Below are 27433 nucleotides of genomic sequence, written 5' to 3'. Positions count from 1 at the left end.
ATTGCAGTCACAGTCCACTGCCACACCTCCTCAGCCATACTTCATTCATTCATTCATTTTCCTACAAGTTTGGGTCCCTCCCACGGGATGCCATCCTTCCTGAACTGAGCCTGCAGGGGCTGCCCACAGGCAGCAGCTCTTCGGGAACTGCTCCCACATGGCTCCGTACCACAGGGTCCATCCATCCCCCAGGAGCAAACTGCCCCAGCACAGGTCCCCCCCCAGGGGCAGAAGCTCCCCCCAGACCCCTGCTCCTCCATGGGCTCCTCTCCACGGGCTGCAGCTCTGGTCCAGGGCCTGCTCCTGCGGGGGCTCTCCATGGGCCGCAGCCTCCTCCAGGCCACATCCACCTGCTCCACCGGGGGCTCCTCCGCGGGCTGCAGCGTGGAGATCTGCTCCGTGTGGGACCCATGGGCTGCAGGGGGACAGCCTGCTCCACCAGGGGCCTCTCCACAGGCCGCAGGGGAACTTGTGCTGCGTGCCTGGAGCACCTCCTGCCCTCCTGCTGCACTCATCTTGGGGTCTGCAGGGCTGCTTCTGTCTCATTTCTCACTCTTCTCTCCCAGCTGCTATTACACCCCATTTTTCTCCTTTCTTAAACTCATTGTCCAAGAGGCGCAAGCAGCATGTCTCATAGCTCAGCTCTGGCCAGTGGTACATCCCTTTTGAGACTGTCTGGAGCTAGCTTTTCTCTAACATGATGCAGCTGCTGGGCTCTGCTTACAGAGACCATCCCTGTAGCCCCTCTGCTGCCAGAACCTTGCCACATGAGCCCGGAGGTTCTTCCTGGAAATAGTCTGAAATGCCAGATGCAGATTTTTTTCCATGTTCATCTTCTGTTCAAAGACTTGAGCAATAACAACCAGCACTCACTGTTGGTGTAATTCCCTCAGCAGGTATCAAAGCACTTCCTGAAAGGACTTCACACAAGTGAAGCCTAATATCAGACTTAAAAGTGAAATAAGTAGACAGATGATTTGCAGACATGTCTGTGATCACTGTTGTGATGACTATTTATTCCATGCAACATAACCGTTTAGTTTTAGTGCTTGTGCATGGAATTGGCTTAGAGCGTGGGTCTGCAATTAATACTACTTACTGCAATTTGAGTAGGTGCAAGTCAGGTGCCTGAAAGGTGGTACTGTACTTTTTATATTTTGTTTTCTTCCTTCTGACCTCCAGCTGGTATTGATGTTGTATTACAAAATCTGTGGCAGCACTGTGACAAGTTCATTTCAATTCTCATGGCCCAGGCCCTAGAAGTCAAAGGCAGGGACTGGGAGAATGAAGAACTGGCCAGCGTAGGAGATGATTAGGTTCAAGACCGGCTAAGGAACCTGAAGGTGCACATCTCCATGGGACCTGCTGAGATATGTCCATGGGCCCTGAGGGAATTGCTGGATGTAGTTGCTAAACCACTGTCCATCATATTTGAGAAGATGTGGCAATCTGATGAAGTTCCAGTGACTGGAAGAGGGGAAAAATAACCCCCATTAATGTAAAGGAAAAAAAGGAAGACCTGTGGAACTACTGGCCAGTCAGTCTCATCTCTGTGCATGGCAAGTTCATGGAGCAGATCCTCTTGGGAACTCTGCTAAGGCACATGGAAAATAAGGAGGTAATTGGTGACAGCCCACATGGTTTCACTAAGCACAAATCATGCCTGACAAATCTGGTGACCTTTCTATGATGGGGTTACAGCATTGGTGGATAGGGAAAGAGCAACTGACATCATCTACCTGGACCTGTGGAAAGCGTTTGACACTGTCCCCAATAATATCCTTGTCTCTAAATTGGATAGACATTGATTGGATAGATGGAGCACTCAGTGGGTAAGAATTTGATGGTTGCACTCAGAGAGTTGCAGTCAACAGCTAAACGTCCATGTGGACATCAGTGCCGAATGGTGTTCCTCAGATGACAGTACAATGTGGTTCTCTCACATTTCTCACTCCTCTCTCCCAGCTGCTATTTTTTTCCCCTTTCTTCAATCTGCTCTCCCAGGGGCAAAACCCACATTGCTCATGGCTCAGCTCTGGCCAGCAGTGGATCCCTTTTGGAGCTGGCTGGAGCTGGCATGGGACAGCTTCTGGGCTGTGCTTGCAGAGGTCACCCCTGCAGCCCCACTGCAACCAAACCCTTGCTATGTAAGCCCACTACAGGCTCAATTTTTTTTTCTGCTGAGAATTGCCCTTGTATGGAAAATTAATGAGGCCAAGAAAACGGATATCAAAATGTACATCATTTGCAGCATGTTGCTAATGAGCAAAGGAAGAAATTCACATTTTTTTCCCCTCTTGAATGCCCCCTTTTCAGCTGAAACTATTTTCTGTTAATTAATCCTAATTCACGGTGTCCCCAGTATTCAAACAATTTTTTCTTCATCATTTAAAAATGTATAGAAATAAGATACAGTTATACACGGGCATGCAAAACTATCTATATATATATTAGAGAGTGTGGCTTTCAAGCTACCTTATCTATGATAGATAGTGGGCTCAGTTAGGTGAGGCATAATATCATTGAGAGATTCAGTAGTAGTAAAGGATTTGCATACAGCTTCTCTGCAAGGCAGCAATTTCCTTTCAACTTCATAAATTAAAACAGAAAACAAACTAGCAGCTGAGGTACAGAAATTGCTATGAAAGCTGGAGAAGGTAATAGCAAAAGGAGTGCTCCTGGATAGATCTACTATATTTCACATTGCAACAGCCTTTGGCATAGAGCACTCCGTGAAGTCTGGTTACGAATATAAAGCCACATGCATTAAAGAAATACTTTACAGCTGAGTGTAACATTGTTACATAGAGAATTGCACAGAGTAGAGTGATTACTCCTCTGCTTTTCTCATGGTTAATATCTTTTGGATATATTATTATAACTTCTGAGAGGCCAATGTGCTTACAACTTTAAAAGGGTGACATAGATTTGTCAGTATGGATTCCTTTGCCATGTCACAGCCTGGGCTATGTGTAACAAAAATCCCATGAATATCATCACCATGAAGCATTTCCCTCTCACTGTTTGCTACCTACCTCAGAGTCAAGAGCAGTCAAATAAATTGTCTGCTATTCAATGGATGCGTTCAATCAAGGTTTCCTTCTTTTCAGCTCTTACATTCCTGCACACTGTGTAAGTCTGAAGTGCAAAGAATGGCAAGGTCTCAGCATCTCAGTGCTGAGTTTTCACGAGCCACTCCACAGCTCTATTATTTGGAGAACAGGGACAAGAACAAACACACCCTGAGATTTATAAGTTTTCCAACCAGAGAAATATTATATATATATATATAATATTATATAATATAACATTATCCTAAGGTTACTTAAAGGTAAGGACAGAAGGAAAAGTGTTTTGGTTTAAGGGTTTCTTGGTCTTCCTGAACCAGTTGGTTGTGACCACATTTTCAACAGCAATGTTTGTCCTCATGTTATGCAAAGTTAGCAGCTCCCATCTGCTCAGAATTATTTTTTCTTTTAGAGAAAAAGAAAAACCCTGACACCTAACAACCCCCTCTTCCCCCCCAAATGCCAAAATGTTCAGCTATGGGTTTTGGCTTGGATCCCTGTGAAAGTGATGATCTCCTGAACCAGAACAAGAGCTCGGGGGACTGAAGAGCTGCATCAAGTGTGTGCAGAAGGATAGTAATAAAAATGTTGGCTCAGTGATTGGAATTCAATGCAAACAGTATTTTTTATTTTATTTTATTTTATTTTATTTTATTTTATTTTATTTTATTTTATTTTATTTTATTTTATTTTATTATTTTATTTATTTTATATTTTATTTTATTTTATTCTTTTATTTATTTTATTTTATTTTATTTTATTTATTTTATTTTATTTTATTTTATTTTATTCTTTTATTTTTTATTTTTTTCTGGAAACAGTCTTGAGCACTCTAGTATTTAGGCTACACCATCATCTTTACTGACATGACTTATGGGATGAATGTAGAAACCACCAGAGATGGACCTAGTCTTCTCGGCTAGTGGCAGAGGGGTGGGAACTAGATGATCTTTAAGGTCCCTTCAAACACAAGCTGTTCTATGATTCTGTGATTCTATGCTTCTTTTTCCTGCTGGCTTTTTGTATTTGCATTGCCCTTGGTGAAATAAACCCAGGGAACCGTCTTGGCTGAATAGCGGTCTCTTTTCTGACTAGGTCAGTCTTTGGCTGGGTCACTTTCCTGATGCACTTTTTATGCAGTCTGTCATACAAAGTTTAAAGCTGTTTAAGGAAAGTCATGGAAACAATGGAAAAGTGATGAAGGAAGATGAGGTCACTTTTTTATCTGTGACTTTTGGACTGCATTCAAGCCTAGACAATCTCCATAACAACTTGATTCTCACTCACATGCACAGCTACCTCTGTAAAGAGATTATGACCCATGTCTGGAAAAAAATACATGTTTTTTTTTCCTTCACCAGATAATCACTGTGAAGTGAAAGATCACCATAGAAACTAAGTTTGCCTCATTTCTCTGCTTTGAATATTTCCTCCCAGGTGGTAGTATTCCTGAAGCCATTTAATTCTGAAAAGAAGTAAAAAAGAAAAGGGAAGGGAAGGGAAGGGAAGGGAAGGGAAGGGAAGGGAAGGGAAGGGAAGGGAAGGGAAGGGAAGGGAAGGGAAGGGAAGGGAAGGGAAGGGAAGGGAAGGGAAGGGAAGGGAAGGGAAGGGAAGGGAAGGGAAGGGAAGGGAAGGGAAGGGAAGGGAAGGGAAGGGAAGGGAAGGGAAGGGAAGGGAAGGGAAGGGAAATGATAGCAGAAGGACTGCAGACATTATTGGAACGTCCATAGAATGTATTCAGTAACATTCATATGATCAAGAAAGGTGCCAAGACAGGTTGCAGCCTATGAAAGCAAGACATGATGTATTTAAACTTCTGTGGCAAGGATGGGGGGAGAGAGGGGCATGCTGCAGGGGTGGGCTCTGTAATCAGAGCCCAGCAGCTGCCCCACTTCAGAGACGAGACAGCTGCAGCTTGCTCTAAAAGGAACCTTCTGGTGGTGCTTAGGCACTTACCAGTGTTAAAGCACCATACATCGATTTCAATAAGCCACGGTAAAGGCTTCACTGTGACAAGGGACCAGTTTCTCTGACTATCTGAAATAGGAGAGAAAAACAAAGCAGATGTTTCCTGAGTAGAATTAAGACCATGAGATACAGAAGAGGAGGTCTAAATTATTTCTATTTCATTTTTATGACATATTTGTAAATTATTTGCATCATGTATTCATAATTAAAGGGTAGAACAGATGGTGGAGGTTTAGTTTTCTAAAAAAATAAGGGAAATATTTATTTTCAAAAATGGTAATGCCACATATTTGTTTACTACCTCTGAAAGGTGTTTCTTCCTTCTCTGTAACTTAAGTATAGCCCATTAAACAGAAATGAAGTGAGATTTAAGGGCATGCCTATTATGAAACCATGCATTTTCTGTATCTGTTCTTAATAGTCCACAACACACTGCACATATCCATGATTGAGTTATTTTCTGACAAAAATGCGTTCACAAGAACAAATGTATTTTGATGAAAATCACAGCAACTATGCATCAATGCCATGTTTTGAAAGGAGTGGTCACCATTCTGGTCAGAATTCCCATGCTCCACAGCTTCAGAACTGTGCTGTAGTCGTTCTGGGGCTTCTCACATTGCATGCACGCTGTGAGGTGGAGGTACTCCAGGTCATAAAAAGGCTGACTGATGAGTATTAGGTCGTTTGGCCCTTTCAAGCTCTTTGCTTTTGTTCACAAGTGCCACATTGAAAGTGCTGGTGCACAGGAAAATGCAAATGTTGGTGACTGCTAGAAGGCTACCGAGCCACAGACTGTTGCAGCCAGCTTACAGTCATTTTACTACATCACACATATGCTGATAAGGATATCTGAGAAAGGAGGAGGAGAAGGACATGTTTCTTTTTTATCTTCTAGGGGAGTTTAGCTCCAACTAACTCAGGGCTCAGCCAGCCCCTTCAGCAGAAGTGCTGCAGTTGCACCGCAATTTTTTGGTTCAGTGACTGAGCTCCAGCAGCAGTTCTGTGCCCACTTTGGAGCTGCAGCAACTAGTCACCCACCTGCTTTTCCATCAGACCTACCATTGCTGAAAGAAGGCACATCAGTTCTGAATTGCTGCAGTGGGACATAAATTAACTGCTGTTGATTCGGTAAAATCATGGCATCTCTTTCTTATGTGTTGTACTACTTCAGATTCACAGGTTTGTGAACATGTTTGTGAACTGAGATCACCATTGGTGATGACCCCCTGCACAGCAATGTTGCCAAAGTTTTGGGGCATTAGTGCAGAGGTACAGCTGACACTTTCAGAAGAATGTGAGTCACTTCCATATTAAGTCCTCGGGTCAGTGCCCAGAACTGTAGATCACAATCGTTAATGCAGTGTGCAAGGCCACTAGGCAATGGTTGAAAGATGAATATGGGTCAGTTATAAGTGATAGTCAATTATATATATATATATTTAATAGTAGGAAAGGACTTAGCTAAGTAAAAACTATCAAAGTGATTAAATATTTCTGCAAACTTCAAGGGCAGCCTTACAATCAGGATTCATTCTATTCTTAGAGATGTGCTTCAGTCAAAGAAATGCCATAAAGTACAATAATTCATGCAATGAATAATGAGTAAAATGTAATGATTCATGATATCTGTGAAACTGTATTAATTCTATCCTGGCTATAATCTGTGAATGAGTCTGTAACATTTTCCAGAGCTTTCAGGTTGTTCCTAGTGTCATTGAGTGGCACAGTAGCATTACAGTGTGAGTTCTCAAAAATAAAGTACACCTTTAAAATTGTGTGTCAAGCATATATATTCACTTTTATTTTCCACATTAATGCGTGAACTCAGAAATCTAATATCAGGAATCTTTTCTAATATTCCTGATCTTATATTTATATTTAAGAAATTAAATATACATAGAGTAAAACACCCAAAATGAGTATAATTACATGCCAAGATCCCAATGTTCTAGTCATAAAGCAGATTCAAGAGTTAAGGACAAAGCAATGTTTTTAAAGCATATTCTTAATCTGGGTGGCATTGGTTTGAGATATTTTTGTTGTTGTTTGTTTACTTGTTTTCTTTCAAAAATTTCACCTCTTATTGTTATGACTCCCAAGAAAAGTTCCTAATTTCATAAGATGAGCAGGTTTTTAATGACATTTAAAAGAGCTGAAGCATGGTTTCACCTCTCTGTTCTGTTCACTTTGTCATACGAGCATATTTTACAGGTGAGTGGCTCTGGAATACAGCTCTAAGTCATGTTAAATAAATTGGTAGAGAGATGTAGCTTATCGTAATGTATCATAAAGTTTTGCCTGTAAAGTAAGATACACAGTTGTTGAACAAAAAGCGTTTGGCTGTGAAATGGGCTGTATAGTCAGTCATTAATTGTTTACTAGTAGGAAATTTATTTGCTTCTTTCTTTGCAGTAGCAAAGAACTACACAATGTACAAAGCCAGAGACTGCAAAAAATAAATTCCAGATGTGTATCCAAGCCATGTTTCAGTTGTGGGTGTGAAATTTGAGTGCCACAAAGTGTGAGAGGTAACTACCTCTACTATACAGAAATAAATCAGCTCTCTTGCTTTTCAGATTTGGAAGAAAGAAGAGAAGATTGTACCTTGCAAACTGTAGAGCTTTAGATAAGTGAAGTAACACCTCTCTCCCTGCCTCAGTATAAATCCACAAATATACATATTTGGGTCATATTTATAATGGTCTGCTTGTACTATGGAGATGGTACCTTGACAAAACGTTCTCTGACCATACACAGACATTTTGTTCTGAATCTCAGTGGAGCACACCTGGCTTAATGCCATCAGTGTCAACCTCTACCAACAGCTGCAAGGCACCTTCTCATTCTTATTCCAGCATAAGGGGATGTGCAAACTCTTCCTAATCTGCTTTGCCAAAATCAGCCCAGTTAAATCAGCGTTTCCTTGTTGTCAGTTTGGAGTCAGTCTAGCTGACCTTGCCTGAAGTAGGCTATGAAGTGTTCACGTGATCCCCTCCAACTGCCAAAGTGGTGGGGACAGCAAACTCCACCAGAATGGCAATAACAAGCAGCCTGGGGACAGGTACATATAGAAATGCACCATCTGTTTGCTGTGCAAACATCTACCTGCTACCTGTCCTGGCAGCAATTTGGTTCAATAAAACCCTATTTCATGAGCCAAGTGTACCCTTCAGATGAAAGCATGCATCTACACTGAAGTTCTTCTGCTGTCACAGCCAGTTGAGTCATGTGCTAAAGATGTATGAAGAGAAATAATTAGCTATACGAGTACAGTGACTAGTTTGCTTTAACTTCTTACCCCATGTGGTTAGGGCTATTGTTACTGACATTGGACTGGCATCACGGCTCTTACAGCAAATATGGTCAGATTGATGCAGAGTACACAGACTTTCACACAATGGGACAAAGCCCTCCTGGTGCAGATCACTTGAAAGCAGACACAGACCTGTGCACTCTCCACCCATGACATACGGCACTACAGGCAATATGTGAAGGCCTAATACTCATCTATTGAAATTCAGCAAAACCTTTGGCTTGGAGAAGTCTCTAGTTTGTCTGTTTTAGAGATGTGGTTTATTTCTCTGATGCAGTTTTCATTTCACATGTGTTATGCGGAAGGATTTTGCGTAGTGTGGAATCGTTCTGTTTGACCAACATTTCACATATTCATATTCATTATTTGATCTCATTTCATATTGCAAAAATAATTTCCCATATGTGAATATGCACAGAAATTGTGTGGCAGTAGAAGCAGCATAATTTCACTTGCTAGCTATTGTAGAAGTTGGATAAAGTATATTTTACTGTTTTAATTACATTTTCTTTCTAAGTTGCATTAATTTTCTCCTACAGCAAAAAGGAGCATCTTATAGCCTTCTGTTCATCAGGCACCAGCCACTCGATTCTGTTTTCTGCAGTAAAGTTCTGTGATGATTCTCTGAAGCTCTAAAAAATTCCCCATCCCACACTGCCAGATGCTTATTGTTTTAGTTAATGTTAACCTGAACCTAATCAGGAACAGAATGGCATAGCACATACCCTTTATGGCTTACCCAGTACTAGCTGTCCGCTTCCTCATCCTCCAAAACAAGGTGGAGCAGAGTGTATATGCAGGCAAGAACTGCCAACAGCATGTAAGATCTTGCAGCAATTTGCTTTTCTAGGTAATATAGTTTTCTTTGTCAGCATTGAGCCATTGTTGTTCTCTACAGTACCAATAATAACAGACCCAAGGCCAGTCTGAGATGCCAGGTGATGGCAGAGACCAGTCTCTTGGTTTAGGTATTCTCATTAGCTAGATTAGGGAGTTCCTTGCTTTGGGTGCTAATGAAGGCATTGCTTCCCAGCCCTCTGCTGCACAAGGAGCCTCATTGGCCCACTCAGGCTTTCACATTCCCCCGAGAGGCACAGCAAGCATATCTACCCAGCTGTGTTGAAGGACTGCGTGGGTCCTGCAGATGCTGCCAAGGAATCTACATTGAGTAGAAAGGAGCTATTAAATTGCCCCTGATGAATAGCCTGGGGACTTCCCACAAGGCTCAGGCCGAGACCAGTCCCAGCAGACAGAGCTGCTTTTCCTCCCACCTGGGGAGCGATCACCACTGTGCCCCCGGGGTAGGCCCTGGGCCTCCTACAGCTGCAGAGGCTGGCCACCTCACTCCCACGACCACCGCATCCCTTCCAGCTGAGGACTGGTACAGCTGGAGGCCAGGCACATGGAGGTGTCATCCCCTTGCCAGACTCTCTGTGGTTTGAGCTGTGCTGTCTGGTCTTGCCTGGTGCAGCCTTGCAGTCAGGCCCAGGTGGGATGCACGTCCCTGGCTGGGATGACATTTCACCACCCTGGGAGAGGTGCCTGCCTCTGGGATTCCTTGGATTTGCGATAAGGGAAGCTGGTTCTATCCATGCAGTGCACAAATTGTAGCTGTTAGAAAAAAGCCTTAACTAGAAGTAGTATGTCATTTTCTCCAACTGACAGCATAAAATGAGATTGTGTTTCTCTTCCCTAAACTTGTTGTTGTTTTTCTTGTTGTTGTCAAGCATTCTACATAGCAACAGAAGAAAGTGGAAACAAAGTGATTTGGAAAAAGACTGATTAAGTGCTGAAATCATATATTGTGTTATTTATTTAATTATTTATTTATTTATTTTAATTGTTATTGTTGGGATGCTATTGAAGAAAAATAAACTTATTTTTATTATTCAGATATGTGGAGATTATCTGCATTATAAAAAAGATTAATTTTTTCAAACACAAAATCAGAATCTAAATAAGCTACCAGTATTGCCAAATATAACACTCAGCAGTCGTGATTCATTATTGCACTCCTAGGCTTGTGTAATAGCTTTTGCAAAATACGTGCTTGTAAGTCTGTTCTGGCCTCTTTTAGCAGCAGCAGCTTATACACACTTTCCAGACAATTTCTCCTACCTACATTTGCCCACCTATATTATTTTTTTAAGTAAAAATGTGATTAAAAACAAACAACAACAAAAAAAAAAAAACACAGACTGGGAATCAGTTTTTCATATATGAACAAAAAATTAAAATTTATTTCTAAATTCATGTCCCAAACTGAGACAACTCTTCATTGCTTTCTAATTAAGTGAAGAAAAATACTTTATAGTTTACTAGCTTTATTGTTTTAAACATGTAGATGCAGTGAAAACAATTCAGTTGATCAGATATGTTTCCATGAATAAATAACATATGTCCCCCTCTAGATTCCTCCTCACCCCCTCTACAGGCCAGTCAGCCTCACCTTCATCCCTGGAAAGGTGATGGAGCAGCTCATCTTGAGGCCAACTCTAAGCACGTGAAGGAAAGGAAGGTGATCAGGAGAAGTCAACATGGATTCATCAAGGGGAAGTCATGTTTAACCAACCCGATAACCTTCTACGATGAGATGACTGGCTGGATAGATGAGGGGAGAGCAGTGGATGTTGTATACCTTGACTTCAGCAAGGCTTTCAGGGCTGTCTCCCATAACATCCTCCTGGGCAGGCTCCGAAAGTGTGGGATGCATGAGTGGACAGTGAGGTGGATGGAGAACTGGCTGGGTGGCAGAGCTCAGAGGGTTGTGCTCAATGGTGCCAAGTCCAGTTGGAGGCCTGTGGTTAGTGGTGTCCCACAGGGGTCAATACTAGGTCCAGTCCTGTTCAGCTTAATCAGCAATGACCTGGATGAAGGGACAGAGTGCACCCTCAGCAAATTTGTGGACGGTACAAAACTTGCCGGAGTGGATGACACACCTGAGGCCTGGAGAGTTGGGTGGAGAGGAACCTCATGAGGGTCAACAAGTGCAACTTGTGACATGCTGAATCTTTTGCAGAACATAGGCATTAAATATAAACAGTAACTGCAGAATGTATGGATTTATTTTCTGTCCACGTACAACAAACTTACAAAAAAAAAAAGACTTTTGGCAAACAATTTTGCATTTGATATACAACAGATGGTCTGCAACCACACCTTACTGTAAATTCAATATTGACAGCCATAATTCTACATGTATAATCTAATGTTGACTTGATTTTAACTTACACATAATCCTTATTTCTTATCTCATAAAATTCTGCATTAGTGCGAGCAAAATTATCCTGGCTGTGATAGACAAGCATGTATAAAAATCAGGGGGTTATGTATATTTGGTATTTCACTCATGCATAATATGCAGAATCTGCATAATATATTTTCCTTACAAAGGAGATGATTGTCACAATTTAAATTTGCAATATATAGGAGAAAGTTGTGAAGACAGCTGTAACCAACCCCTCAGGGCAGTGAGTTCCTGTTCTTCACCAGCCCCAAAGAGAAAAGTCTGCAGTTACAGATGGTGAGGTCAGACATAGAAGCGTAGAAAGAAACAAGTCCTTCATTTGTGCTGAAACTGTAGACAAGGAAATCTGGTGCCTTCTGTTTTGCATCTTGCTATGACACCTTTCTGAAAACACTGAGAGAGGAACATATCACTTTCATAGCTTTTAGCACAACCATTCTTTTTCTTCATGATGTATACAAGTATTCCTTCATAGGTTTTGTTGTTGTTGCTGTTGTTGTTGTTGTTTTTCCCAACATTCTTAGAATTGTCCTTACTTTATTAAACTTTTAGTAAAATTTTAGTGCTTTCCATTCTGCACATGGAGACAAAAAGTAATTGTTAAAGACAAAAAAACAAACTGACATGCATCTTTAGAGAAATGATTGCTGTACATTAAACATCTCATGAATGGTTTTTTTTTTCATCAAAAATTTGGGATTTTTACCCAGTTTTACCTTCAAGCTAAATCTGACTCCTAAATACCTTGAAGTGCAATTCCTCTATAAGAGGGCAGTAAAATGTTCAATGTTTTCTATTTCTTGGGGCACACGAGGAAATAAAATGGTGGATGTGAATGGCCTTCATGCCCGTGATACTTCCCTGGAGCTGAGAAACACATTACAACAACTGCTGATAAACTGTGTTTCTTTTTCCTACTTACACAACCAACACAACCTCTCATTCAAGTTACCTGGCAGAGGGAGCAAATGGAACATGCACCAATGGAAATCTAAAGGGAAGGAAAGCATGCAAACATCACTTTGCTGCTTCCACATCCAACTTGTGGACCTAATGCCTCATGTATTTACAGTGACAGATTTCATCTCAGTGTAATGTAAATGTGTCTATGTTGTTTTTTATCAAAGTAGCTAGGAGAACTTTCAAAAAATACATGTGAGCTAAGGTTGTAGCTCTTCCTGCCTTTCACTGACAGTTCCTGAACACCTTCAGCAACCCTGAAAGCCTTTGTCACAAATGTAGTAACATCTCATATCTCAGCACATGCAGTACAATTAACTTCCAGGAATGACAGTAAAGAGAAACCAGTTAAACCCTTAGAGAACAGATTGGATTTCAGTATTGGTTTTTAAGGAGGAAAAGGTAATCAGTATGTTTAATTCTACATGAACGTTCACTCTCTGCTGTAACCCAGAAACAGAATTGGCTGTAAAATCACAAAAGCATATTTTCAGAGTGCCATTTCAGAGCAGAACTCTGCATTTGCCCTATATGTACACAAAAATTAACAAAAATCAATATCAATATTGCATTTTCTTCATAAATGGGTTCCTGCCAGTGTCTCTTGCATTCATATGGTAGGAACGCCAATAAAATTGTATATGACCACTTCCCTATTAATATTTTCAGGCCTTTTGTCTCATTAAAAAATGATGATCTAATTTGTGCCAGAATAAGAGATGGGGCTGCTGCTGTTGTTCAAGTCCAGAACCTACAAATAAAAACCTTAATATTTTATTACTTTTCTGTGAGGATACTTTAGTGTAAACACTCAGCTTCTTGATACTTTGGTTCTCTCTTCATTAACCTTACATTTTCACCAATACTTAAAACAAATCTAGTATGTACTAGGCTCTTCTCAGTCTTTTACAGGTATAAAACTATTTCACTGCAAGTTTAAAAACTATTTGTACAACTGAAACAGAAATGAACTTTACATAAAAACTCCTGGGATGGATTACATTACAAAGTTACTTTGCAAATATTTGTATTGGAAACTTCATTTATAGTAAAAATGGTCTTTGTTTGTTTCCTCCGTTTAATTCTTTAATGTGTTCAATACATAACCTATGGAGGTCCCTAGAGTATGTGTGTACACATATTTTTACATATAGATGTAAATGCAGTCATTCATTAACTGCATTTCAGAGTTAATGAAAACACACCCATGGTTTACTTCATTATCTCAATGGATGGGTATTCATCCCTAGCCATTGCAGATTGTCTTCTCAGCTAGATTTTCGTTTTTCACTGTATGACTCACTCAAGTCACCATCTCCCCGCATGGGCAGGGAACACCCAGCTGTCATCAGCAGGGGTGGGATGCTGGGATGTGGGGACATGGGGATAGCAGGACACTGGGCTAGCCACAAACAAGGGGCCTGCGTGGAACCAGGTGCTCAGCTCCCTCCCACCCTCACTGTTAGATATTTGGGCCTGATTGCTGCAGGAGCTCTCCAGGTGAGAACTTCAGACCATCCCAAACATTGTCCCAGGCAGTTCCTGCTGTGCACAGTTCCCCAACTTATATGTGTAAATGCATTGATTACACGCCAGGTGGACTGATCAGGAATTCCCAGGCTGTTCCTGCTGCAGAAGTGATCGACTGTTCACTGATCAGACACTTATGAGTGGACAAGAGAAACTTTCTGCAGATGCAGAAATAACCTGACAGGGCAGCGTCTCTTATTTGGGTTATGTAGGAGATGTTTTGAAACTAAAGACAATAGCGGGGTATCATGCATGTGCTGAGTTGGTCACACAACACCACAGACCCACACATGTATAGCCTGTATACATAACCACAGGGCTATAAGAACAGAGCTGAACAGCCATTTGGGGAGTTTCTCCTGACTCAGATGAAGATGTCATTGCAACAAGCCTTGCAACAGAGGCTGCCATCATCATTTGGACAGCTACCAGCCACCCAGTTTGAGCCATTGAATCCCCCCCCCCCCCACCTCCCCCTCACTATCCTGTGCCAAGACCCCAGTAATTAAGGTGTTTATTTTAAACAAACTCTATCCATGAGTGTCTGGACAAGACAGCTAATGAGCACGAGTGGTTCAGATTTCTCCATCAGCATGAAGGTATTCATGAAATGCCTGCCATAAAGGCAGCCCTTCTTCTAGCAATTCTAAGCACTGTTTTTTTTTGTTCTTTTTGGACAGCTTAGAATGAAAACACATTTGTCTTCTTAGACGCTACTCTAGAAAAGCTAAAAGAATCCATTAACAGTAACACCAGAGATTTGTTTTGCAAGAGAAAACATACAATCAAGCTCTCTATGCATCTCCTTCTACTCCAGCCAGTCTGTGGAAGCTTCCTCTGATTTCCATTTAAGCTAGGATGAAATAAACTCCTTGAGGCAGGGATTCATTGAGGCTTTTTTTTTTTCTTTTTTTTTTTGGTATTGAAGCTGGAGCAAGGGTGATGTTGTAGAACAACCTCCTCAAGTGTTAAACACACACATGCACATTTGAAAGTTGGTTTCATCCATTTAATAAACTGCACAGAAATGTTCCTATTGTGAAATGTGCTTGAAGTCCTCACAGCCTGGGATGCTTCAATCCAGAAAGAGACATAATAGTAATAACAATAACAATAACAATAATAATAATAATAAAGAATACAACAGAGGTCTGCCCCATACTGAATGACTGGGACAGATGGGACAGAGTGAGCAGTTGTTTGCTGTTCACTGTCCCTTCCTAAACAAGATCTAAGGGACATGAAAAGATTTCAAGAGTTGGCAGATGCAGAACAATTTGTCAGAGAGTTTTTCCAATATTTCATGATTAATCTGTGAAACATCTTGCTTCATAGGCTGTGAATGTAATTGACTAGGCAAATTCATGGAAGAAAAATCTGTTGAAGGTTCTTAAATGCAATAAATTTGCTGTCAGCTCAGGAAGGCCACTGGAGCCTTGAAGGGCTGTCAGGGAGAGCTCAATGCATGCTCCCTTTGCTTGCCTTGCTCTGATATTATGTTTTTATATCCTCCCCTGCCTGCCATATTCAGGAATGTTTGTGTGATGTCCACTTGGAGCTATTTCTATCATGAGCTACTGAAATTATGAAACAGTGATGCAATGGAATCCTTGGGAAAAAAATAAAAATAAATAAAAAAATCTGTGAAGAATGCTGTATTACCAGTCTATTCCTGGAAAATGTTGCTATAGTAAAAATGTCTTTGAGGGAAGTCCATTGTTTTCTTAACTTTCTGCATAATGCATTTTAGTATTTAGGTATTATACACAGTTTGATTTTAGCAGTAAATATCTGCTAATATTTTCCTTTAGACCAAACAAAGTTAAGAGTTTTCTTTTTTGAAAATGATGACAGGCTGATATTGTAGGAATGGCAAATATTTTTGATGGTTGCTTTAAAGACATGGTACACCTTAATGGAGTTACAGTCGTGCAAATATAAAGCAACATCTTGTTTTTGATTGCTTTTGTCCTAATTTTTGAGTGCCTGATGTTCAATGGAATTCCAAGCACTAGTCTAGGTGATCAGAGAAAGAAGAGAAGTCATTGCTTTTCAAAGAGCTTGATAGAAATCATCAGATCTGACAAAAGCTATTTCAGCTTGTTAATGGTTGCTCAGTCTTAAAAATAAATAAATAATAATAATATTAAAAAAAAAAAGAATCTAACCCTGATTTCTTTGGAATTATGGCAAGGGATTAAGGCTCTCATCTTATTTTGGGCAGTATTCGAGTGCAAATAGTTTCATAATATTTGTTAATAATGAATCATTGATAGTGCATTAGAATAGAAACTAGCAGATAAAGCTGTTATCAAAGTCATCAACAAGTTATTTGTATTTGGGAGGCATGGTAAGAAAGGTAAGTAAAACTGACAAATTTTAGAATACGCTACTCTCTCATGGGAGATTCCTAGACCTGACAAAATGTATTAATTCACATCTGGATAGCATCTTTTTGAAAATGGGCACAGGAGAAGGAACCATGTGCCTCTTCATTTGATTAACCAAATTTTTGCTTTGATTAAGTCTTTTCACAACTCACAGATTCCAAATGTTCATTAATAATAGTGTGTGCTACAAGTGTATGAAGACTCCATGTGCTGTACGTTTTTAACAGACTGTTTTACACTGCTATTTTGAGCTCATCTGCCTTTTGGGATGTAAGGGGGAAAAGTACCTCAAAATGAAGTCATAGAAAAGAGAAACAGAGAACAGCCATGGGAAGCCCAGGGTGCTTTCATGCAGCCTGGGTTACCTTGGCAGAATTCATATTCTTTTAATGTTTTGTTTGTTTTGGCACCTCTTTTTTATTGCGAAGAAAAATAAGTAAGTTCAGTACATGCAATGCCATAAAAAATATTTAATTGCATTTGAAATGGGTCTGTGCACGTGATAGCTCTTTCTAAAATTGTTAGGTTTTGACATGTTGGTTGGACAAGGGAGATAAGCCACAGATAAGTGTTCTTGCAAATTAACTACTGCAACATAACAAACTCAGTGCCTTATCAGTGTAAAGACTTTTTCTAGACTGCTAAGTAAGTGAATAGGTAGGGCTGATACTGGATGTGAAAAGATGCTCAAATCAGGAAAACTTCAGCTAGAAGAGGAAGTGCTGCTGAGCAATGTGGGGCTAACAGCAGCTGGGAGACCCCAAGGTGGCTTCGTGATCCCCTTCACACTGTGCACAGCCAACGGAGTCTTCCCTCCCAGCCCGAATGAGGCTACACTGTGAGCCTTTTCCTGCACTGCACAGCAGGGCTCCACCACACTAAGCACAGTCCTCGACTGGAAATTAGTGGTGGAGGGCAAGGCAGGAAAAGGCCCATCTGTTCCTCTCCTGCTCTTCAGTCAGCAGAGGTGCCCAGCTGGAATGGAGAACTGGCAGGTCGATTTGAAAGAAACAAGTGAGTTACATTGCTTATCCAGAGCACGCACGGAACACCAGGAGGGAGTTGCCATGCTTAACCTCAGCTATCATGATTAATGTTTTGCTGGAAGTGATGAACTGCAAGAAGAGCAACCTGTTCCAGTGAAAATTAAATACAGGATATTTCAATGTTCTTTTTCTCCCTCTGTCCATAAAAACCAAAATGGCCAAGCCATCATTGGAGAGGCCCATTACAGGGATTAGAGTTTTTCTTTTGAGTGTTACATACCAATTTCTACGCTTCCTAAGTATTTGTTATCTTTGCTGCAAAGAGTGTTCATTACAAGTATTCGGCTTTGGCAGCTCCAATAAATACATCTACATCACTTGCAGAAGGAGTTTTTGCTATCCAGCAAACTGGGTGAGGAATGAAGCAGCTCCTAATAAGTGTTCCTGAATTGTCTATTATTTCAATTAAACATTTGAAAAGCGTTCTATATAAATGCCGCTATAAATCTTATACTATGTAATTGTCTTTTTTTCTAGACAAGCATAAAACCCTATGTATAATTTTAATAATTGCACCTGACGTTAAATTATTTGCTAAGCAAAGAGGTTTAACCAGTCCATTACCCTCTGCACCAAGAAAGGATACTTCAGACAGATGGCTTGCTGGTAGTTTTCCCTTTCACAGCTGACTGTGAAACAGCTCTTTCAGTGGAAGGCAGTAAAGCTTCATTTTTGAAAATACAGCTCCTTGGGAAAATAGAATGTTCTCAGATTTTAAAGAAGTCTCTGCTCATCCTTACATAGATTAGGAAATTACCATTACTTTTCTAATAAGCGTTCTTAGCTGTTTTTCCTTTAAAATGAGAGAATTTCCGCCAAAAGTAATAACATGATAAACATATGTCTTTTAAAAATAGGAAGAAGTCCTCTGTTTGATTGTCCACTCTTTCACCTTTTTATTTTTCTCCTATTAATTCATGGTGTTTATTCCATTGTGAAAATTCAAAATGTCCAGTAGCTATCCTGCCTTATCTTTGCTTTTTTGATACAAATCCTGTCATTTGAGACTCAGGACAGGTGTGCCCTGGATTCACTTGAGTCAGACTGCTGTAAGGACAGAATCACATTTCAGTGTGTTATATGCTATGTTAAACGAGGGGCTGCCTGTTTACAAACTGTGCATTTAACATAGCTAAACAGGCAGCTAGCTTCACATGTGCTTCAGTGAAGCAATGTATTTTTGGTGGTATAGGATCAGTGAAGAACACTCACGAGTTTTAAATTCATGCCATTTTCTACTTTTCTTTCTCTTAATCTATTGGTCATGTTTATAGGAGAGCATGGAATCAAACCAGAGTCCCTCTTAAAAACAGAGCTAGTGCTGTTTCATTTTAGTGGTACATCAGAGTTGCAGCAAAGCACAGCATGTTTTTCAGGAATCCTGTCTTAAAAGCTCCTGGAATACAGATCACTGCACCTTCAGTCTTCTCCTGTTGCTGTTTTCATGTTAACATCTCCCGGGTACTTCACTGGGGCTAGCTGCCATGCCACCTTTAACCTAATGCTCAGCTTCCTTTTTGCCTGACACTACCCATCTCCATCGTAGCTGCACCCTCCAGTCACGATGAGCCACAGGTTTGCTCCCTATTTTTACTTCTGAGACCTTGCTGAAAGTAGATATTATTTTGTGTGAAGCCATGGTGCACTCTGTTCTTACTCACTAATCATGCCATCCATGTTCACTACTTTTGTTATGCTTTCATTTTTTATAATTATATTTAGAATCTAACTATACTGCTAAAAATTGAAAAATGAAACTAACATGCTAGGATATATTTTGTGGTGAAAAATGTAACGTACCACAAAGGTAGCTATCCAGAAGTGAAAGGAGAGTTAGCAGATCTCAGCTAAAAAAGCCAGGTGCCTTGCACAACCCCATCCTCTGTAAACATGGGCTGAAAGGAGCACTAAACATACTTCTCAATGGGCTTATCCTCACGGAAGAAATGGTTTAGTTTTCATACTGAATAGCTGCAGCCATGAGAAATTGAATTCTTGACGATGTAACTCCGTGGTATGATGAGTTCCTTCTTTTCTACTTTATTGTTTCTTGTGGCTCACTTACTCCATTCTTGTGAAATATATATTCCAATCTGCTGCCTTCTATTATTTTACCTAAGTCCTTGATCCCCAGTGCAAGTGTACAACTTTATGGTTGGAAATACTGTTGTCAGTTGTTGTTTTCAGGATCAATATCACTGTTTTTATCCTCTTCTAAGTAATCTTGAATGCTCCTTACAACAGATTATATATATACATATATATATATTATATATATATAGCTTGTGACTGAAAAAGTTGACTTTCAAAATAACATCAAAATCAACAAAGCCGAAATTCTCTGAGACCAAAATCATCTCTTAAATCCAGATCAAGAAGGGCCTTAAAGGGTTTTTATTGCTATTATTGTTACTTTGCAGTATAAATACTGGTTTAAATTTAAGTGAGATGGAAGATAGAGTAAAAATAATATTAGCTAGGCTATATTAACCACCCTAGGCTTGAGTAGTTGTTTTCCCAATGAAGAAATTATATAACTCATTGGATCCTACGATATAAAGTTACTTAAAATTAAAGCTGTCATCCTGCCTGACAATTATGAACACAGAAGCTCTGGCACTCGCACTCCTGTCCCTGCCCTCTGCTCAGCAACTGGACCTGCCTGTTCCTCCTCACTCTGCCCGTCCCCCTTGCTCAGGGCCCACAAGGAGTTCAGCCACCGTTCTACCTGTTGCTCACCATGACCCCTCTCTGCTGGCAAGGCAGACCTGAGCACACAGCTATATTTCACAGAATCACAGAATCACAGAATCGTCTAGGTTGGAAGAGACCTCCAAGATCACCGAGTCCAACCGCTGACCTAACACTAACAAGTCCTCCACTAAACCGTATCACTAAGTTCAACATTTAAACGTCTTTGAAAGACCTCCAGGGATGGTGACTCAACCACCATTTAGGGCATGCAGCCTCAGTGCCGTGTCATGCTCATCCCATCCCTGTTCAGGTGTGCACAGAAAGGCATCCACCACATGACAAATTTGTTCTTGCTGCACAATGAACTGATTAAGTATCACAGAAAATAGTGCCAGCAAACCAAATTTGACTGTTACACTGAGTAAAAAAAATAAGAGTCATGCTATCTAACATCTTGAAATTTAATTATCCCTTTCTTATCTCCCTTCAAGCACATGTAAGTTTATCTTACGAGGTTGTCATATAAGTTGCAAATGCAAAGAAGTACGGGAGAAAACATTGTTTGGCATTTCTGATCATTTTCCACTTTATTTATTTTTATTGAAAATCTTTTATATTTTAATTCTTATTGGTAGGTGACTTTTTATACCTACTTTAATTTTAGTATGCAGTATTTGGAAATTAAATAGATTCACATATTTAAAATAAGCAAAAATATTATCTGACAGCACCATTTTGTCATTTTTACAAATGCACTTATCTCACCTCTTAAATTAGTCCTCTACACTAGAGGTTGGAGCAGATTACCTAATGGATTTGCCTGGCTTTCAAAGCTTATAAATAAAGAAGAGACCAAATCTGTGTCCTTCTACCCCAAAAGATTTGGTTGTGTTTAGTGCCATACCTGTAGATTTATTTCGGAATTTAAAGAAGCAAGAAGATCTCTGCATGATTAAAATGCTTGAAAATATATTATTTCTCAAAACTTTTTTTATCAGTCTGCCCCAAAGTAATAGAAAGATATTCACTATGAATAGAACACATGTTGGCCAAACATGTTACTCTGTTCCAATGGAGGTGATTCAGTGTTTCATGTAACTTAAGATCACAGTACTTCGTTCATTTTTTCCTGCAAGCAGACTACAGAGTCAGACTGCCTATATGTATATTAGAACGTTTTTTAACAATGTACTTCACACAGACAATCCTAGTAAAGGAAAATTGGTCCCTAAAATATTCAAGAGATACTGTACCACAATCTGGAATTTGTGATTATTCGTGCTATTTATTTCTTCCAGGGAACACTGTGCAAGAAGAAACACCACTACCATGATAGCCAACTGCTGAACCAGGTAGCTGTGACTACTGTATTTAAAAACTTGCAGGTCTGATTATATTCCTTAGGTCCTGTATTTCTTTTGTACTGCAAGTCACAAGGGTTGCATGTCCTGCCATCACCAGGACTTACCTAAACCTTTTCTGACCTTTGTAACTCTCCATAATTCAAATCATCAGTAAAATGTTGTCTTTGTAAATTGTTAACATTTTACCAGGGAAAAGGGCAAAGGAAAAAGAGAATCAAAATTTCAAGAATAAATAAGGAAAGAAAAAAATGTGTTGTAGTGTAATGCATAATGTACAGTAAAAGACTGGTGTGACTGAAAACCTGAAATTTTCACAATGGGAGAAATACTGTCTACTTATTAAAATTACAACTGCCTTGCTACTTGTTTTTTTCTTCTTGTGTTGGTGGTGTTTTTCAGAGTAAAACAGGACCCCAAAAGAACACGTAACAGATGACATTTTTTCAGTGTATGTTATCATTGTGGTGCATCAGCTTGCTCTTGAAAGCAAGCGTCCTATGTCTATGTAATCTTGATTGTGTGACTAACAATTGCAAAGTCAGGGAAATGTTTCTGAGTTCCTAAAAAGAAAAGAAATTAAGAAAAATATGGAATATAAATACAGAAGTGTTACCAAACAGAATGCCTGTGAAGAAAGAGATTTTTTATAAGATGCCTTTCATGAATGTTCAAGACTTTAAAAATAGGTGGTTTTCACTATACAAAGCCTCTGAAAACATTTTACTCGTTAATTTCTTATCTTGTGAAAGTGCATCTTCAGTGAAAAGCAACATGACCAATTTGTCAGCCTGCAGAAATCCATTACAAGATTGCAAAAATTTTCCACTTTCTGGAGATTGATGGACTCAAATAAGTTGTTTACAAAGAAGCAAAAAGTAGGCATGCATACCAAGGCAAAATGACCAAGTAACAAAGATACAAAGTTAAAGCATGGCATCTAATGAAAGATGTACTACAGTCTCCCTTGGCTATTACTTCATTATTGTTCACTTGTGTTGTGGTTTAACCCAGTCGGCAGCTAATACCACACAGCTGTTCACTCACCCTCCCCCCTCTCTCTCTGGGATGGGGGAGAGAAATGGGAAAGTGAAGCCTGTGAGTTGAGATAAAGACAGTTTATTAAGACAGGAATATAATAATAATAATAATAATAATAATAATAATAATAATAATATAATGTGTATGAAACAAGTGATGCACAATGCAATTGCTCACCACCCGCTGACCGATGCCCAGCCTGTCCCCGAGCAGCCAGCCCCCCACCCCAGCTAGCCACCCCTATATATTGTTTAGCATGACATCAGATGGTATGGAATACCCCTTTGGCCAGTTTGGGTCAGCTGTCCTGGGTCTGTCCCCTCCCAGATCCTGCTGCACCCCTAGTCTGCCTGCTGGCAGGACAGAGCGAGAAGCTGAGAAGTCCTTGGCTTAGTGTAAGCACTGCTCTGCAACAATTAAAACATCAGCATGATATCAGCCCTCTTCTCATCCTAATCCAAAACATAGCACCCTACCAGCTACTAGGAGGAAAATTAACTCTATCCTAACTGAAACCAGGACAACTTGTTATTTTATAATCAACACCAGCAGATATATTTTCCTAGCTTCATATTTTGTAATGCATAAATTGGAAAATAATCAAAAAAAAAAAAAGAAAAAAAGCAAAAAAGAAAATGTGGTTTGGAAATGAAATACTTTCAAAGCCATGCACCCCGTTCTGTCTTTTGTTGTAAAGCCCAACTATTGTTACCATTAAATAGTGTTAAATAATGGAATTACAACGTACGGGACAAACTTTGAAAAATCACAGAATCACAGAATCATCTAAGTTGGAAGAGACCTCCAAGATCACCTAGTCCAACCTCTGACCTAACACCAACAAGTCCTACACTAAACCATATCACTAAGCTCAACATCTAAACGTCTTTGCAAGACCTCCAGGGATGGTGACTCATCCACTTCCCTGGGCAGCCCATTCCAATGCCTAACAACCCTTTCAGTTTTGTTACTAACACAGAATGTTTTTCTTCTTTAAATACTCATCTGTGTGTTCTTGCCTAAGGAAAAGGGAGGGAGAGGGACTTCTGAATTCTCTTACTTTTCATACACCCAATTCAACTTATTTTGTACAATCTTGTTATAAATGACATATAAACCCTAATTCTATTGGAGCATCCTACTTATAGCACAGTAATCACACTGATTTTTCAAATAAACTTCAGAATTTTCCTAATGCTACCACTTCCAGGTAAGTATTTTTTGGAATATATTGTAATATGATTCTAAGATTATACGTATTGTGTCAACTTCAGAAATACACAAACAACAGTATGAAACAAACAAACAAACAAAAACTAAATAACACAAATCATGAAATATTTAGCTGAACAATAAATGAAATTATCATGCAGCAATATGGATTTTGGAAAATGATACTAGTAATAGGTTAAGTTTCTATCTTAGCTAACAAGTCATTTGGCTAATGTACTTGCAAACTTTGTTCACCCAGAGAAAATCAGAAATATTCAGAGAAAGCTGAAAAGAACAAACACAGAACAGAGTTTGAGTAAATTAAAATGGATTGTCTGAGGAGGGTTACAATCGTATTCATCCTGGTATTGGAGACAGTAACAGTTCTTGAACTTCTCTGACATGATTAGCTCATTCAACTTGATGTACTTAAAAATTCAATGTGTCAGAAGCAGAAGAGGTCTCAGTCTAAATAGACAAACAACACTGAAAGCACCCACGATAGCCTCAGGGGATGCTGAAGGGTATTCTTCAGCAAATTCTCAGCTGGTATACCTCAGTGAGTTAGTTTATCATGCTTAGGATCAGGTAAGTATGGTAACCAAACCTTTTAAATCAGAAAAGTATTATGTATCTCATAAAAATTCCAAGGCGGTATATTTAAAAATGCATTTCCATGTCTTCATGTTCTACAAAAGAAAGAGCATGCATTTCTTAGTGTCTCTGACAAGATTTCTTTGTGCCACAAAGCACAGTTTTCTGATACTTTGGGTTGACATGAAGAAAAAGCTTTACAGCTACCTGCCCTTTCATTAAAAGGAGATCAAGTATAATCTGTTTGACTTCTCAAGTGGTAAAAGCATAATTTAAAATATTTTTATTATCCCCAGGTACAGTATCTCCTAAGCTTTAAGAAACACAGTAAAATTGAGGCTTCCTGATTGTGTAGAAGCAATCTTGATCTGCTAAACTGTGGAGAAAATGCCTGCAGACACTAAAGAAAATTCTCTGTGGTAAACTCAAATTTGACCTAGTCTAAAAGACATTTATGAGATACATGAAACAAATTGGGTTTATTATTCTCAGCTGTTGCTTAGCATGTGTTTATATTTTTTCCCACCCTTTTTGCTCATCTTTGCAATGTTTGTAGCCTGTCTTGTCTCTTTTATATTTTTTAAGAAGCTATCTATAATGTCTATCACTTGTGAAGATTTTGAAGCTTGTATTTTTGCTTTCTGGGTAGCAATTATAAAGAATGTACATATTGAAATTTCCTTCTCTTTGGTTTCTGCTGACGTTTCAGTTAGTCCAACAAAGACATTTTCCTAACAAGCAGATCTTGCTGACTATAAATATCAGGAATAATTTTATGTTGATATCATTTTAATGGGCATTTCATTTACGAAATACCTGTAAAAATTTGCATCAGAAAAGGAGGTGGGTTGACTCTCAGCATCCTAACACAGTCCTGGGGAGAAGGTCCTGAGTCTTGAGAACATTTAAGGACTTAAATGCATACAGACACAGCATTGCCCCACTTGCTGTCCTGCTCATAGTCACAGCAGGGTCATACCCCACAGAGTGTACTGCAAGAAAGCAGAAGCAGAAAAAAAACATGACCCTAGTGTGGGAGCAATCAAGTTCATGTCTTGGTGGCAGCAAAAACAGAGGCATGACAAGTGCATGAATAAGGGTGATAATAGTGAATACAGTCATTTATTTTCCCCATTGTCCCAGTAATTTAATGGAACCTAGGCTGCAACTAATCCACATGGCTTTGAAAATTAGAGTAATTTCAAGGTCTTCTGCCTGTTTAGCTATATCTCCTTATATAATTATTCTTGCACTGCAGTCACTTTGAGAAAAATGCACCAAATCCTCCCCCTTGTTCAAGTCATATTGGCGTCTCCTGTTTCATTAGAGCAGCAGAAAAACTCTGCTCTTTTGCTAATGAAGTGTCTCTCAGTAAAATCTTCCCACAGTATTGTTAGTGTGAAAAAAGTAATCTGATTCATGGTATAAGCACACAGTGCCTAAAAAAAATCTCTAGTTTTGATTTAGAAAGACCTGAAATGTAAACCTAGAAATCTGAAGGATTAAAAGAAGGAGAGAGTGAGTAATAATGTGAAGGAAAATAAATAAATAAATAAAAATAAATAAACAAAACAAAAAAATAGAAATTCTGTAAGAAGTTTGTTAAGATGAATTGCTTCTTGGCAATATTTCCAGCATTATGTTATTACTCAGGCAAGTGAGGAGGAGAAGTGATTGCACATACACATGTATGCCTACACTCCTCCATAGCTTCCTAAGCAGAAGATTCAGCCACTTATAGGTAAAGAATAATCACTTTTATTGTCTGCTCTACAACCTTTCTTTCAGCAATGTGTGTCAATAAATACAGAAAATCTGTGTTAAACAGATCCTGACTTAGCCTTGCTGTAGTAGGCTATTACTGGCTGCTGATCCCAAAGACCATTCGGCTTCTCTATTCCTTCCCACCACAATCCACATCATGAGACATTGTGAGGTGTAGTATGGATTGCCTAAATGCTAGCAAAAGTAGCTAAGAGACTAGAGTAGCTTTACTTCATCTCTATTTTTGCCATGAATATCTGCCATTCCTTTGATCACTGCAGTATCTTGCTAGACTGTTTTCACAGTTTCCATTCCATTCACGGCTAACATAACTAACTGGGAAAATTATGAGCTTTTTTTTTTTTTTTGACAAGGGTGTTGAAACTGTGGCAGGGAGAATAAGTAAGAGACTGCCAGAGACTTCTAAGGTCAGGCAATCAAACCTGTAATCCCAATCATAAATTACATCATGTTCCGTTGTACAGCCATTAAGAATTTTATCCTTGCCTTTATAAGAAAAGCTGTTCCATGACCTTCTTTCTCTGACAATTAGAAACCATCTTCTAAATTCCACCCTAAGCTTTTTAATAGCCAGTGGATGCCCATTTGTTCCTTTGCCAATGTTGTTCTTCGGTTTGAATCTTCTCCTGCACTCCCTTCCTGTTGGAGCAGGAGACTAATTAATTCTTAGAGAAAAGGTGAAGAGAATGTGCAGAGAATACCAAATCATTTCATGCTGAATCTAAGCTTCCCCAGTTTGCCTTTTAATTTTCTCTTCAGACTAAGTGTGCCCTGGAGTCTCCCATTTAGTAGTATGCTTGTAGTTTCCCCTTTATCCTGCACCAACATCCTCCTGGGGCTTCTTCTGTCTGTCTAGAAGTGTGATGTGACTAGAGCTTGAAAGGTAGATGGAAGGGTTGGAAGGTAGATGAGCTATGACTGGCTCAAAAGATGTGTGAGGGCTTGTAATACGGAGTTGCAGTGGTCTCATTTCAAAATGGGGGCACAGAACGAGTAGCATTTCCCATCAGAATAGTTCTTCCCTTTCCAGCTTTTATAAAATGTCTCAGAGTTGTCTGTACCCATCCAGAGTCTTGCGTCTCACACTTGGCAGCCTTTGGGATGTTCAAAGTCAGCCTTCCCTGGACTTTCACTGATGGAAATCTCCCTGGTTCCTGGAAGGGGTGTGTGGGTGGTAGGCTTAATTACCTCATGTTAACAGCTGTGGTGCTTGACAGGGCA

The sequence above is a fragment of the Anser anser genome (assembly GCF_964211835.1).
Source record: "Anser anser genome assembly, chromosome: Z".
NCBI lineage: Eukaryota > Metazoa > Chordata > Aves > Anseriformes > Anatidae > Anser > Anser anser.
This window is presented reverse-complemented; position numbering follows the sequence as displayed.